Here is a 13,506-nt window from a genome sequence, read left to right as displayed (position 1 = left end):
CGCGCAGTACGATTGCGAATAGACGGCTGACAGTGACAGATTTGTTCACCTCTCTAAGCAGCTTAGAAGACGTCCCAGCCGGTGGGTAACAGAGAGACGTAGTTCCTGGTTCCCTACAGTTCCATCATTATCGAGTGCCCTTAATTGCTGGCAGCCACGTATGTAGCTACGTCGCCGGATCGCGACGTGCAGCAATAGGAACGCAGGAGAAAGGTACAACTCCAACGACCGATGGAGGGACGGTGAACGAGAGAAGTGGAACGTCGAATGAAACGAGACGCCTCTAGTGGCTTTGAACTTGGAATTGCACCGAGTTGAGAAGCAAATCATGTTCACCGGGGAATCCTCGAACGTGTACCGCGTACTTGCCATCTATAGGGTGGTCCAATTTGCGTGGCTGCGCCGTTGACGTTGAACGTTAACAGTTGCGATCGTCAGCTGCCCTCTAATCGGCTCTAATTAACATATCGATATCGAGCCTGACGCTAAAGACCGGTTAGCGAGCGCAGGCTGATCGCAGCCTACGAAAATCGATCGAACAGCCGATTTGAATGGGGCGGAAAAACGGGAGGGCTTTCGATCTCTGCGTTGCGATTATGATAATTGCACCGCGCGATACGCGATCTGTGCAGCGTTCGTTTATCCTCGACGAGGAATGACCTTTCAATGGAGCCGTTTGATCTCCGCACGGTATATTGAAACGCACGTTCGCGTGTAATTGTGATTTGAAACTGAAAAAAAAAAAGAAATGGGAGGCGGGCGGAAAAGCGGCCCGCGCTCTGAACGGTTTCACCTGACGGCGTGTTTGCGCAGCTGTAACATTTTCAGCGGCTTTCGCCGTTTGAAACTCGGCAAACAATTTCACCGTCTATTAATATAGATAGGGCCGGGGTTGTTGCGTGCATCAAACGGACCAGGCGTTTCGCGAATTTCTAATAAGGGAACTTTGGCTAACCGAACGATTTTTCAGACACCAAGCGTTCCGTACAATTCGGGTCGATAGTTAAAAAGCGTGACAGCGGCAGGCTTTCCCCTTAACTATGCGCGATAAATCACGTTCACCGCAAATCAAGGTAAAGCAAACATCGCTCGAATCGTAATCCTCGACGAGGTTAACAGTTTTTTTTCGAAACGATTTAATATCTCCCCAAGGCGAGCGTACGTCTTCGCAAACGTAACAAGGCATCGTATCTCTTTCGACAACACAATACCGCAAGCCTACACGCGTGGATCCAGGAAGATCCACCGTGAACGCCAACCAGTCACCGTCTGTGCTTCAATTTTCGAACTTAATTAAACTTCCTCCCAGCGATCTTATTTCCACGGGTCAGGAAAGTCGCGTCATTGTCCTGCGAGAGGGGGAGAAGCTACGAAATAACACGTTAACGTCTGTTAAGAGTGGAAAAAAAAAGGACAGAGGTGAAAAAAATGAGAAGAAAGGTCTGAAAAGGCCCCAAGTATCGGGGACCAGGGGGAAGGAACATTAGAACACTATTACGAAGAAACTGCGAGATGGCCAGCGTTGTTTCCTCGCGGTGATGCTGCAGAAAACGAGAGGACGGGTTCTATTATCCACGGTGAAGAAAAATCCTTCGCCACGGCTATCCGGATACCTCGAGGAAACGGTTGAATTGGATTCGTGGAGAGATCCGCGAGAGAGGAGCGTGAGCAGAAGAAATCGAACGGTTCGATCGTGAGAGTGGAGCACCGGAAACGACGAGCCCGCGAACAATCGGCTGATCTTTCCGGTGAGGAAAAATCTACGCCCAATGTCACGGTCGGCTCATCTAAATGGCTTTTCTTATGGTATATCAATTATTAATTATTTTCTACACTCCACGGTGTGGCGAATCGACCTATTAGGTGTAAGAAGCTCGATGAGGTTTCTTTGCCGCGAAATTAAATTACAACTTAACATTTACAGTCCCAGCTCGGTTCATTTCTTTCATAGTTGCACACGCAATGTTAAATTATCGAACTGTCACGGAGGGGAAACGTGGGATAGCTGTCTGGTCCGTGGTGCAGTTGCAAGCTCCTATCGATTTCACGGATTAGCTTGCATCCGTCTCGGCCGCAAGTCTCCAGTCTGTTTAGCTTCCCTTTGTTTCGTAACAAATCAAAAATAATTGGAAGGAAAAGGACGCGAACGCGGTGGAACGGTTTCGCGTTATGAAATACGAGGAGCGGTAAAATAACCTGGCCAAGTCTACTTCGCCTCTGGGCGAGATGAATTCGCAAGCTGTTACCCGCCGCGGGAACGTGGAATTAAAAAGGAGGAAGGAACATGCGAGGGGCACGAGAGGTCCTGTCGAGGCGTCTTCTTAGAGGTGGTCGGTTATCGAGAGCCTGGTTTGATCGCTCATTAATCGGTAGAAAAGTTCATCGGCTCTCTCATCGGCCGGGCATCGTTCGCTTTCTTGAGAAATTCGCGGCTGGCTGGCCACGCAGTTTTTCAGCCAGCCGTGATGGAACAATTACGCTGGCTGCGGTGTTCGCTGCCAATATAAACGACAAACGAGAGGAAAATAATTGTGGCGTCCTTGCTGCTTCTTTTTCGCCTCTGGACGTAACATTGTACGAGGACTGTACGTCTGGACTCGTTTTCTTCCATGTCGATCGCTCGATACCCCGTTCGTCCAGACCGTGGGAGAACAAACGGGGTGCTGGGTGTTTTTAATTGAAGCGGCAATCACACGGTAACCGATAATAATCTGATAGCTATCAGTCCTCTAGTGGAGGCACTTACTTCACTTTAGTATGATGGATATTTGCTTTGGAATTTAATTCATTGGAATTCGTGATTTGCTTAATTGGATATTCTGGGTATTTTACACTCTTCCTGGTGGATATTAAAATAGTTACAAATAGGAGTTTTATAGTTTTATAGTTGGGACGCTGGGTTTAGTTGGATAGCGTGGTTTTGTAACTCCTTTTAGAGAACTTTAGATCGATCAGAAACGAAAAATTGACTGGTCAAGCACGAGAGGGAGAGAGAAAGAGGATTGTGGTCTCGGGTCTCGCAGGTGGAAAGTCCCGGGACTAGCGGCATAATACGGCAAGTCATGATAGCCGATAAACCCTCTACTCCACTGGACGCGCTATAATGGTCACTATAAAAGGGCCCGGAGAGGCAATCGACTGCCTTCATCCGTTTCTCCGGATCGACGCAGAGGAGTAACGAATGAAAAAATCCGATCGACTGTCCCCTCAATTAGGCACGTTTCTATTTTAAGTCAGTCGAACGAATAGCAAAGCGCAAGAATGCATCGAGCGAGCAACGCGAAACCAATTTAACAGCTTATTTTTACAGGTACGCGCCTGTACACCTGTAATTTCACCTGCGCGTGATGCAATTCCCCGCGCGCGAAAGAAGAATCATTATTCAATGACGCGAGTCGCGTTGACACACGATCGAGCGGGCAAACTGAAAACGATCGATGCGTGAATAGGCTCGACTGGATCTCTCGGTATCTCTTAGAATCGCCCGTTCCCTCTTTCCACCAGGAGAAAGAAACGCCTCGCTCTCGAGGATAATTTTCTGTCATTTACCGTGGCACAATGCGATGATTGCTAACGGTGAATAATGGTTTTTCGTGGAAACGAGCTGCCCCGGTGGCGTGGCACGTGTCATCAACGACTGTAAAGATAATTCCCTTGCGTATACGACGGGAAGTTGCGCGAAGGAAACGACTCGATGACGATAGAAAAGTGTACTCCGAAACGAAGCAAACGCGTAGGAAGATTATCAGGCATAAATAAAGAGAAGACAATGCCACGCGGTCGACAGTGGCATCGACGGTGGAAAAGCTGAGGGGAAACGACAGATTCGGACAGCCTTGGAGCATCTGGGAACTGTAGCCCAAGGGAAGGAAGCCGGCGCTTGCGAATGCGCTTAGAAAACGATGTAATACCAAGAACTCCCGGCCTCCGAGAGAGTGGCAATAAACGTAATGCAAGCATCGCTTGGCAAAGATTCCGTGCGGCGAACGCTTAACCCGCCACTTCCTGGGCTTCTTGCGAGAATTCCACGCCGAAAGTAACAAAAGGAATCGAGCGTTGTTCTTTGCCCGCTGTCGTAAAATGTTCCTGCGCGCTGATTTTTCCATTTTTTGTTTTCTTCTTCCAGATGGAGATCACCTTGTTCTGGATGGAGAACGGGGGAAGGCGTGAATTTAAACGATCAGAAATCGAAGGAAACGTAATCGAAGAATTTCTCGTCGTAATTATCCGAATCTTTACACCTCTGAATAAATTACTATTCGTAGTTGTTGTATAAATAATTGAGAACTAGCAAGTTCTGATATTCCGCGAAGCATTTGAAATTCTCGTTCGATTATACGAAAATAATTTACATACTTGAGATACTTCTACCTGTTAAGGGGAACGCTCTACATACTGTTGCTCGTTGCTAGGCTTGGAACACAGTGAATGGGATTGCATCGAATTAGATGCAGTGAGTAATAGAATCAGCTATGTAGGAGCGCCGACTGGCCTATAGCGATACCACAAAGTTCATCGCTCTAGGAGAACAAGTTTCAAGAGCGAAGCGCGGTAAGGTGCGAATTCCGCGAGCGTCCCAACTGTTTCCAAGTCAAGACGGCCTGTTACCTAATTCCAGGTATCAAGACAGTGGGTTAACTACAGTGTGTACAGGGTTAGATCTTACACGGGAACTTGAATACGAAACTCTCGTAAATCGCCCTGCCGTCAGTGGCATTGAATTAATCTAACCGATTAGCCAAACACAGCTTGCGATCCCCGTGCAGGTTCCATCTTCTATACACTTCTGACACGTAAACTGGATCTAACCTTTCTACTCTCGATTTGAATTTGAATTTCGAACACTTTGAACCATCGCGTACAACTATTTTTGCATAACAACTTTTTATATATTTATTTTATATCTCGAGAAGAGGAAACGCTAGAAATGAAATAAAAATAGAGCTAGGTAAAATTGAAAAATTGGGATGGTCTAGCGAACGAACGTTCGTAAGAATTTCATTGCATTTTAGGTGATTAGCCCGCGATATCCTGTTAATTCGGAAGTTCCGCCTGCAGTATGGCAACCGGTCACGCTCCGCTGAGTACACGCACGTCAATTATTCAGGCGCGCGTTCCTTAATTAGAATTTGATTCCCAATTAATTGGATTCACCTGGGCGATAAGGTTGCGTGTTATATATACCCACCTGGATACAGTTAATACGCAGAGCCGCATTGCTGGAAATCCGAAACATTGTCCGCGATCCGGTCCGACGCTGAGTCGCCGGGACGAGTTAAGAATCTGCGGCGGTGGCAGAGAAACCGCGTCTGGTAAATACGAGTCATGCTCAAGGAGCGCATTCCCCGCAGCGGCTCTCCGTAATCCGGCTGGAAACAGAGTCCTGCAAATTATTGCATACCGTTAGATTAAACGGTTCTTGAAAAAAATCGCGCGAGAAACTTATCAGTCAATCCGTTCTTACATACTTCGTCAACTCCTTGCTTCCCATTTTTACAATTAAATTTTAATCCTAGGTAAGCGAAAAACTTTCCAAAGGGAGATTTTGTATAACGAACTCTGATTTTAAAATATAAGAAAGTATCCAGGTCTGAAAATTAGAAAACGTAGTAGTAACACAGAGTGAGAAGTGTTCTATACATTTGTTGCAAAGAAGTCTTTCCTTTAATGAAACTGCAACAGAAACGATACACATAGAAAGGGTATGTTGAGAACCACTATTGTTTCAACATATTAGCCTATTTAACCCAAACGGGAGCTAGGAAAATCATTCTGCAGCGATCCTATCACATCCGTGGAAAAAGAAATGGAAAAAAAATAAAAACCACCCAGCACTTCACCGATTAAAAATTTCCCTGAATACAAGTACTATACTTGTACTCCATTTTCCACGCGATCAAGGAACACAGACTCACCCCGTATACCACACAGCTTTGTTTGCTTCTCCGCGTACCATCTCACGTAGAGACACTCGATCCACGGCAGGGAACATTCAAGATCGCGTACGTGGGACAGGAGACTGATTTTCAAAGCCGCACACCTTTTATTCCGGGGCTAGGAACAAAGTGATGGCTCGCGTGCGTTCGATGGATGTTTCCCAACAGTCCAGGTAGACGAACCTCGCCGCGGGTTTGACGAATTTACGTAATCGGGTTGAGCAACAGTCCCCGCGGTGACTATCAGACTTTTTCCCTAACATTTTTCGATCATTATGCTGATATGGATTTTCTCGACGGGTCTATCACTCAGAACGCAAACTGTTTCCACACGGATTGCCCAACGTTTCTGTGAAATTCGCGGTAACGCGATTCGCTATGCATTTTTCGTTTTCGACTCGTGAGCTCTCCTTTTGTTTTCTGGCTGCTGAGCAAGAGGAATGCAAGATCGTGTTCGATATGGTGGGAAATGAAATTGTTGCGCTCATTTTTTTCTTCTCCCTTTTCTTTTTTGCACGCGCGTTCCACGACGGGCTAGCAGTCCTTTTTTTCCGTGCAAACGGCGGAACATGTGCCACAGAGGACGGTGGTTGACGGATATCGGTAGGGACAGAGTACTTCCTGCGCGGAAACGTTCAATTGGTTCTCTCACGTATGAAATCCGCGACTTCTACGAGGCGGCTGGGCTCTACGTGGACATGAATGGGCGCATATGCACGCCGGATTGGGGAGTTTAAAATTCAATTACACCCGTTGGGTAGAGAATAATCCGGTAACCCTCGCGTCGCAGCCTTCCCCGTTCCTCCCTCTTTCTCTCTCGCACTCTCTCTCTCTCTCTCTCTCTCTCTCTCTCTCTCTCTTTAATGTGATTCCGAACCGTGCGTTCGATATACAGACTCAAACATCTGTACAATATTCGTACACAGTGACGTACAAAGCGCAATATCCTCGATGAAAAAGGTCCCTAAAAAAGTAGAAACCCGTCACTTGGAATTCTATTTAATAAATGTATCGAAAGGATAAAAGTATTCTAATCAGATAATCGTAGCATAAGATATCCATCGAAACGAACATTTTTTTTAGGAATACCTTGTAGAATCTAAGAAACCACTGAAACTCGATAAACTAGCCAACCAGCAAATCCTCCAGTTACAAATAATAAAGAGAGATCAATGAAAAAGCGATCCAAGGATGAAATCTTCTCAACTGACAACATCTCCATGAAAGATACCACGGTTTCGTCAAGAAACCTCGTCGTCGGTGACGTGTGAAGGCCAGTTCTCACCAGAGTCTCAAGACAAGACTACGTCTTAGCCGTAAGAACTCGTGTACGTACACGTTGATACTTAAAAACGCAAAGTCGAACCGCAACGGAGCATAAGTAGTACGAACTACGAAGCCTGAAACCGCGATCGCAAGATGACTTGGCGAAGGCACGAAAGGGTTGCGGATATTTTCGAGGAGGAACGAAGACTCGATGTTTGCTAACTTAATTAGGAAGTTTCACCTCAGCAGTTGCAGTAGCCTCTCGACGTTGAGGAACTCGAGGAACTCGCAAATATCAGATTCAAAATGGACGATGAAAACGGTGCCAGGATACTTTTGCAAGAGGTTTGCGACAAGAAGGTGAACAAACTCGTAACGTTACGAGCTTCTGTTTTCGCAGCTGCGTCTGTCGGGACGCGAAACAAACTGATACTCCACGCTGATACGTCAAAGTATTGAAAAATTTCCGGCGAACGACCGTGGATGGGAAGAAAAAAAGGTGAAACACGAAGCCTTTGAAAACGGGTGAGCGCTCGTTTTCGGATCCGAGGAGCCCTTTCATCCGGGGAATCCACGGGATTTTAAAACGACAATAGAACGGGACCGATCGAACGCACAGAAAATTACCCGGATACCGGTGACGCGGCGATAGGAGGAAAAAAAAAGGAAAAAAGAAAACGCAGTTAGCTATATATTTTTTTCGTCCGTTGATCAGAGAGAAATGAAATTTCCCGTGGTCCTTGGAGGACTCCCCTAACGTAAAGGGTGGGATTGGCCGTGGCGTGCGTCACCATGGTAACCATAGGTCAGGATAGGGATAAGCAACGGTAATGCTCCCTTTTTTTTTCCAGCCAGAGGAACCATCTTGCGAGTGGCTGCCAGCGAGCACACGTACACCGCACACCGATGACGTGAAGCTTTTCACCCCTATATAGTCGAGCACAATTCACCCTTCGACCGAAAAAGAGAGAAAAAAAAAACGTGACGCTTTCACCTTCGAAACTGTTACACTGAAATTTCCACCGTTACTGTTTCTAATCGGTTACCGTCTGCAACGTATCCGTCTCTTTCTCTCCCCCTCCCTTTCTCTGTCTTTCTCTCTTTTACTCTATTCCCTCATTTTTTAAATATATATGTTATGTTGTATATATAAATAATATGTATTTCTTTAACCAGAACAAAGTAACAATCACGCGAATCGAGAGGCTAACCCGACACTTGGTCCGATGAAAGCAATTTATTTGATGAATGCATCCGGGAGAACAATGCGATCCAGGTGGTGTGATAGCATGCAGCCCGTGCAAAGCCTTTTTTTATTTTTTTTTCTATTCTTCCCCTCTTCCCCCTTTCTGCACCCTTCACCCCTCTCGCTCTTTTGTTCCGCGTCGATCGACGGATGCTACACGTACGAAGGTCGAAGATCGTTCGATCCGCACCAGGCGACAAAAAGTTCCGCGTTTAAAGTCTAAATCGAATCCCCAACGGGGGAGAGAAAAATCTGCCGTTTCGAAACGCGAGGCGCGCCTGATTAAAATCGGATTCGTCGCGGAATGAAGCCCCGGTGAACGAAGACGCGGTGAACTCTCCAGCGAGAAACGCTGCTGGTGGATGATACCACGACGCAGCCCTGGGGAAAAGCTGGAATTCCTTTTATCGTATCGCAAATATTTTAATCTACGCCGAGCCGCAAAGACATTACCTGGCTGGCAGAAGCGGAGTACCTCGAGGTGATCGAAGAGAGGAAAAAAAAGGGAAAAGGAAAGGGAACGAGGAGAAAAAACGCAGCGTAGTCGAGGTCTTTTTAACCTCCTTAATCGTATCGAGGACGAACCGAGCGAGGAAAAAATCTTATCGGCTTTTTCAGGCTAGGAAACTTCGCGCTGAGTGAATCACCGTAGCAATGGCGACGCCGGCTATTTTTCTATGGCACCCGTAACAACCGTTGCGAGTGGCTTATGGTATCTGTAGACACGTCTATGAGCGTTTCGTTCTAATTAACTTATCATCGTTTCATTTCTATGCACGGAAAGTCTGTCATTTAAAAAATATTTATTTAATCGTGGCAAATTATTTTCTGTCCCTGAATAAAATATATTATTAGAGTTCAAATAGAAATACGTAGAAAGATTTCTATGGAATATGAGTGAGATTTGTGATGGTGATTATTTTGTTTGTACAACTGATTCCCAGAGAATGAGCTGATAAATACCGTAGGAAAAAGAGGTGATGTGTACTTAATAGCGTAAGGTTTCTAAATGGCTAAATATTTGCACAAATAGCTTTTCAAGTGTTGCTCTACTTATTTCAAGCAACAAATCGTTGCAAGGTATAATTAAACTATGCCGTACTACCAATTACTATACGCAAGAAATGGTATTACTATCTTCAGTATTTGTTCTATATTGCAACTAACTTTTTTATGTTTATAACTGTCTATCGTACAAAATCAATGAAAAAAGAATCTTAAAAAATTGTTTCAACTTTGAAACCTTCAATTTAGAAAATCACTCGAGTACCAGCCCCATTTAATTACTACATTAACGCTCTATTAGCCACGATACCCGTTTTTATGATACTCGATCAATGATTGGAATTCTTCGAACGGAATGCCACGTATTCGATGATTTCACGGAATCGCAACGCCCATTCGCGAGATTCGAACAATGTCGTCCGACATAGTTGAACTCGTCGAGTTCGAAACACGAAAGTTTAGCGTATCAGCTAGTTTGGCTGTGAAAAATGAGGTCATCGGAGGTTGTAAAATATCAGGTGAAATTAGCGAGAGAGCGATAGCGTCGTAAAGATGATTACTGCCAATGAGTCATAGTCGAAACGTGATCGCGTAGTCCGCCATTTTGCCCTGTACCAATTTCTTCGTCTTTTTTTTACGTCAGATCGAGAAGAAGGATAAAACGTAAATGCGACTGCAATTACGGTACTTTCGTTCAAGCCGAATCTCTCGACACACTTGGTGGAACGCTATTGCTCGGAATCGATAAAACCAGAGGATCGTTCGCCGATTCCCTGTAAACACACCTTAATAGTAAATGGAAGAAACTGTTGGGTGGTTGTAAAAATTTCAGATGCCAAGATTTATGCAAGTATTCGAACGAAATAGAAACCAAAGAAACAGTCTAACGTTATAGTATAATAAATATTAATATGCTAAGTAATTAAGTGAAAAATATTTAATAATAACTTAATTAAAATATATTAATTCCTTTCTTTTTTTATTAAAAATCAACAATGGAAATTATCTTTTCCAACGCAAAAATTTATATGGATATTTAACACAGAGTATTGCAACGATTCTCCTTCCATTGCAGTTATTTACTTCTTACAAGAGTCTATGCGATTGTGAGTAAAGGGACAACCTTACAAGCCATCTAGTGACAGAAATGTTAATTACTTAACCTTTCGTACTTGAACCGTGAACCTCAACCATCAATTAGAACTACTTCGAACGAATCCAAAATACAAAGAACTAATTACTTGTAAAGCTATACCAAGAAATTTATAAGGAAATATAGTAACTTTACCGTTAAATTTCATAGAAATGGAAGTCGCGATTACGTTATCTAACGTTTCGTGCGACAGAATCGCGGTGCGTTTCAATTATTCCCGCCTCGGGAGAACGATCATTTTAATACGGAATCGTGAAAGCGATCGAACGAAGGCTTTTGCGGCGGCGACCGATGACAACGGACCGGAACGAAGAAAAATCGCGCGAAGAAAGGTGAGCAAGGAAAGAGGGAGAGAGAGAGAGAGAAGAAAAAAAGGAGCGGCGTGTCGAATTATTCTGGCACAACCGATCATCGAAAAAAGCTCGCTGCCCGCTTTCTGTCTGTCTGTCTGACCCCGTAAAAAGCTGATTTCGTTTTTACGAGTAAACGATCAGCCGGCGTTCGATATTTCACCGCCATGTAAAACGCGGCACCGGGCATTTTTCGCGGATTCGAAAGCGAGAACATTGACCGAGCAGCAAGGTCGTTTGTTCGCCAGTCCACTCGGAGGAAGACATAATTCGTTCGATTCCAAGATAGCGGTATTAATGTATCACCAATTTATAACGTCGATTATTCTTTACGATCGTGGTACGTTTTGATAACGTACTCTATATCTTGATAGAGTGTTGCCACCTTTTACTCGCAACAGTTTCTAATCCGAATTTATACGTAATACTTGAGAAAAAGGAGAGAACACGAAATATCGATATACTTTTAACAACCACATATATATACAGAGAATAAATATTTTTTAAAAACATTCCATTATGAACGTATAGATATATAATGAAATATTTTATAGCAATAAAAAGTGAGATACACAACATGCGATAAATGTGACAAAAGTATAGATAGCCTAATGCTTCCTCGAGGAGTCTTAAAATCATCGAATAAATAATCAATGCTTCACGACGATGCATTTGAGATGCAATTATATCTACGGGCGGATGATTTGAGCGGCTAATTCTCTGCAAGCGATATCGAACGCAGCACTGTTTTTTTTTTCCTTTTTTTTTTAGCAAATAGTCGAGCGCGAACAATTTGAAACGGTATTCGAAACGGAGGCTAGCCCGTCTCTAATTAATTATGCTCTTTCTCTCTCAATTAGTGAGCCGAAAGCACGGTTCAATTATAATAACATGATAATACATGAGCCATGCAAGGTTCGTTATACCCGCGAACGTGACGTCACGTTCACGTGGAAAAGATTCTTTTTATCGTATAATATAGATCTTCAGGGAGAGAGAGAGAGAGAGAGAAAGAGGCGATCGAGAGAAAAGGATACTCGTACAGGAAGGAAACCTGTTAACGTCAATTAAGAACCACGCTGACAGCGCGCGCACGGCGAAATGATAATTTATGCGGGTTGCATCGTGCGAAATTCTATTTATGCAATACACTCCTCGGGAATTTTCTCCTTTCTATTTTTAACCGTTTTCAACAATTTTTTGTTTATACTTCTCATCCACGAAATACTCAATCCTCTTCTAAACATCAAAGATAGATACAACTTGAGAAATTGATGTTCACGATTAAAATCGTAGTCAAAACTTGTCAGAGTATACGATTCATTCGTACATTTTGGAACAAGCAAAAAGCAATTAAGAAATCGTAAATTAAGTTCGCGTTTCCAGTCTTCTAGTTTACGAGTAACAAAAAACAGTATTTATAAGAATATATTATTAAGAATTTAGATCAAGAGAATTATATTAAAATTAAGATGACACAAGTTTCTTAAGTAAAACAAGTTACGAGCTTAAATTCGTTTCGCACGGTACCACAAAATTTCTATTCCATAATTGTTGCTCGCAGATTAGAAAACTAAAAAGTACATTCCTTATGTACAACAGTATCAATTTTTCTATTCAAAATTCATATGTCTTTCCAGTTAGATATTAAAAAGAAGTCTGTGAGTAGCGATTATTTAAAACATTCGCGCGCTGTAGCAAATACCATTTACAGGAGAACGTTATTACGTTAGATAAATTATTAACTTGGCGATACCTGTTCTGACAGAATCCTGCTGCTCCATCGTCTCTCCTGTCATGTTCAAAAAAACATCGTGCGATGTTAGAACGCTGCACGGTTGGTCTTGGTGGATTCCCAATGATGAATTCTCGACGACAGTGGACGTAATTAGTCACAAAACGAGGTCGTTCCTCTCGTATCGAGATCGTTTCGATAGATTCGTTTCGATCCCGCTAAATCGAAGCTGTTTCACGCCGGCACAACACTTCCGTCGATCACAAGCGCCCGTGACGGAATGCTGGTACACTCGTGCCCGATCTTTCTCCTGTGGTTCGTTACCCCCACTACGATGTTTCTTATACTTTTTTAAATTCTACAACACTACGCTGTAATTTACTATCAATTTGTTTAAAACTCATTCGATGGTGCACAAACGCATGTTGTTGATTTGTAACTGGTTTTTTAAATGACACGTTTGTTGAGTATATAAGTTAATTCCTGATGCACTCTAGAATTTCTGATTAAGTCTCTTTCATCCTATATTTTTAATGTGTTCTAACATTTTATAAGTATCTAAGGAAAAAGGTAGTTTTCACTAGCATATGGTAATCACGTAATATTCTATATAACAATTTTTTTAAGCAGATTGTTTTATACTCTGAATAGCAACCGCAAATTTCTTTAATCGAATTCTATGACGTTATATCTTCGATTTTAGTGGCTTGGAAATTAGAACAAGATAGGTTACCTGTGTCCATATTGAAGCGTTTGATAAAGTTCAAGAGATGGTTTTATTAACAATCAGTCTCAGAATGGAAGTAAGAGAGAGT

The 13,506-nt window shown here is 43.3% G+C and overlaps 1 protein-coding gene and 1 long non-coding RNA gene across 2 annotated transcripts in view; both read right to left on the bottom strand.

Annotated features, from left to right (window-relative positions):
• LOC143429476 (organic cation transporter protein-like) overlaps positions 1-13,506 on the bottom strand; it is a 97,208-nt gene that overhangs the window by 26,185 nt on the left and 57,517 nt on the right. The gene's annotated exons all lie outside the window — the stretch shown is intronic.
• On the bottom strand, positions 5,199-12,894 carry LOC143429279 (uncharacterized). Its single transcript, XR_013102515.1, has 2 exons — positions 12,713-12,894; positions 5,199-5,383 (listed from the first exon to the last, which is right to left on the bottom strand). It is a non-coding gene; the product is annotated as an uncharacterized LOC143429279 (long non-coding RNA).

Source organism: Xylocopa sonorina, chromosome 11 (assembly GCF_050948175.1).
Source record: "Xylocopa sonorina isolate GNS202 chromosome 11, iyXylSono1_principal, whole genome shotgun sequence".
Lineage (NCBI taxonomy): Eukaryota > Metazoa > Arthropoda > Insecta > Hymenoptera > Apidae > Xylocopa > Xylocopa sonorina.
This window is presented reverse-complemented; position numbering and strand designations above follow the sequence as displayed.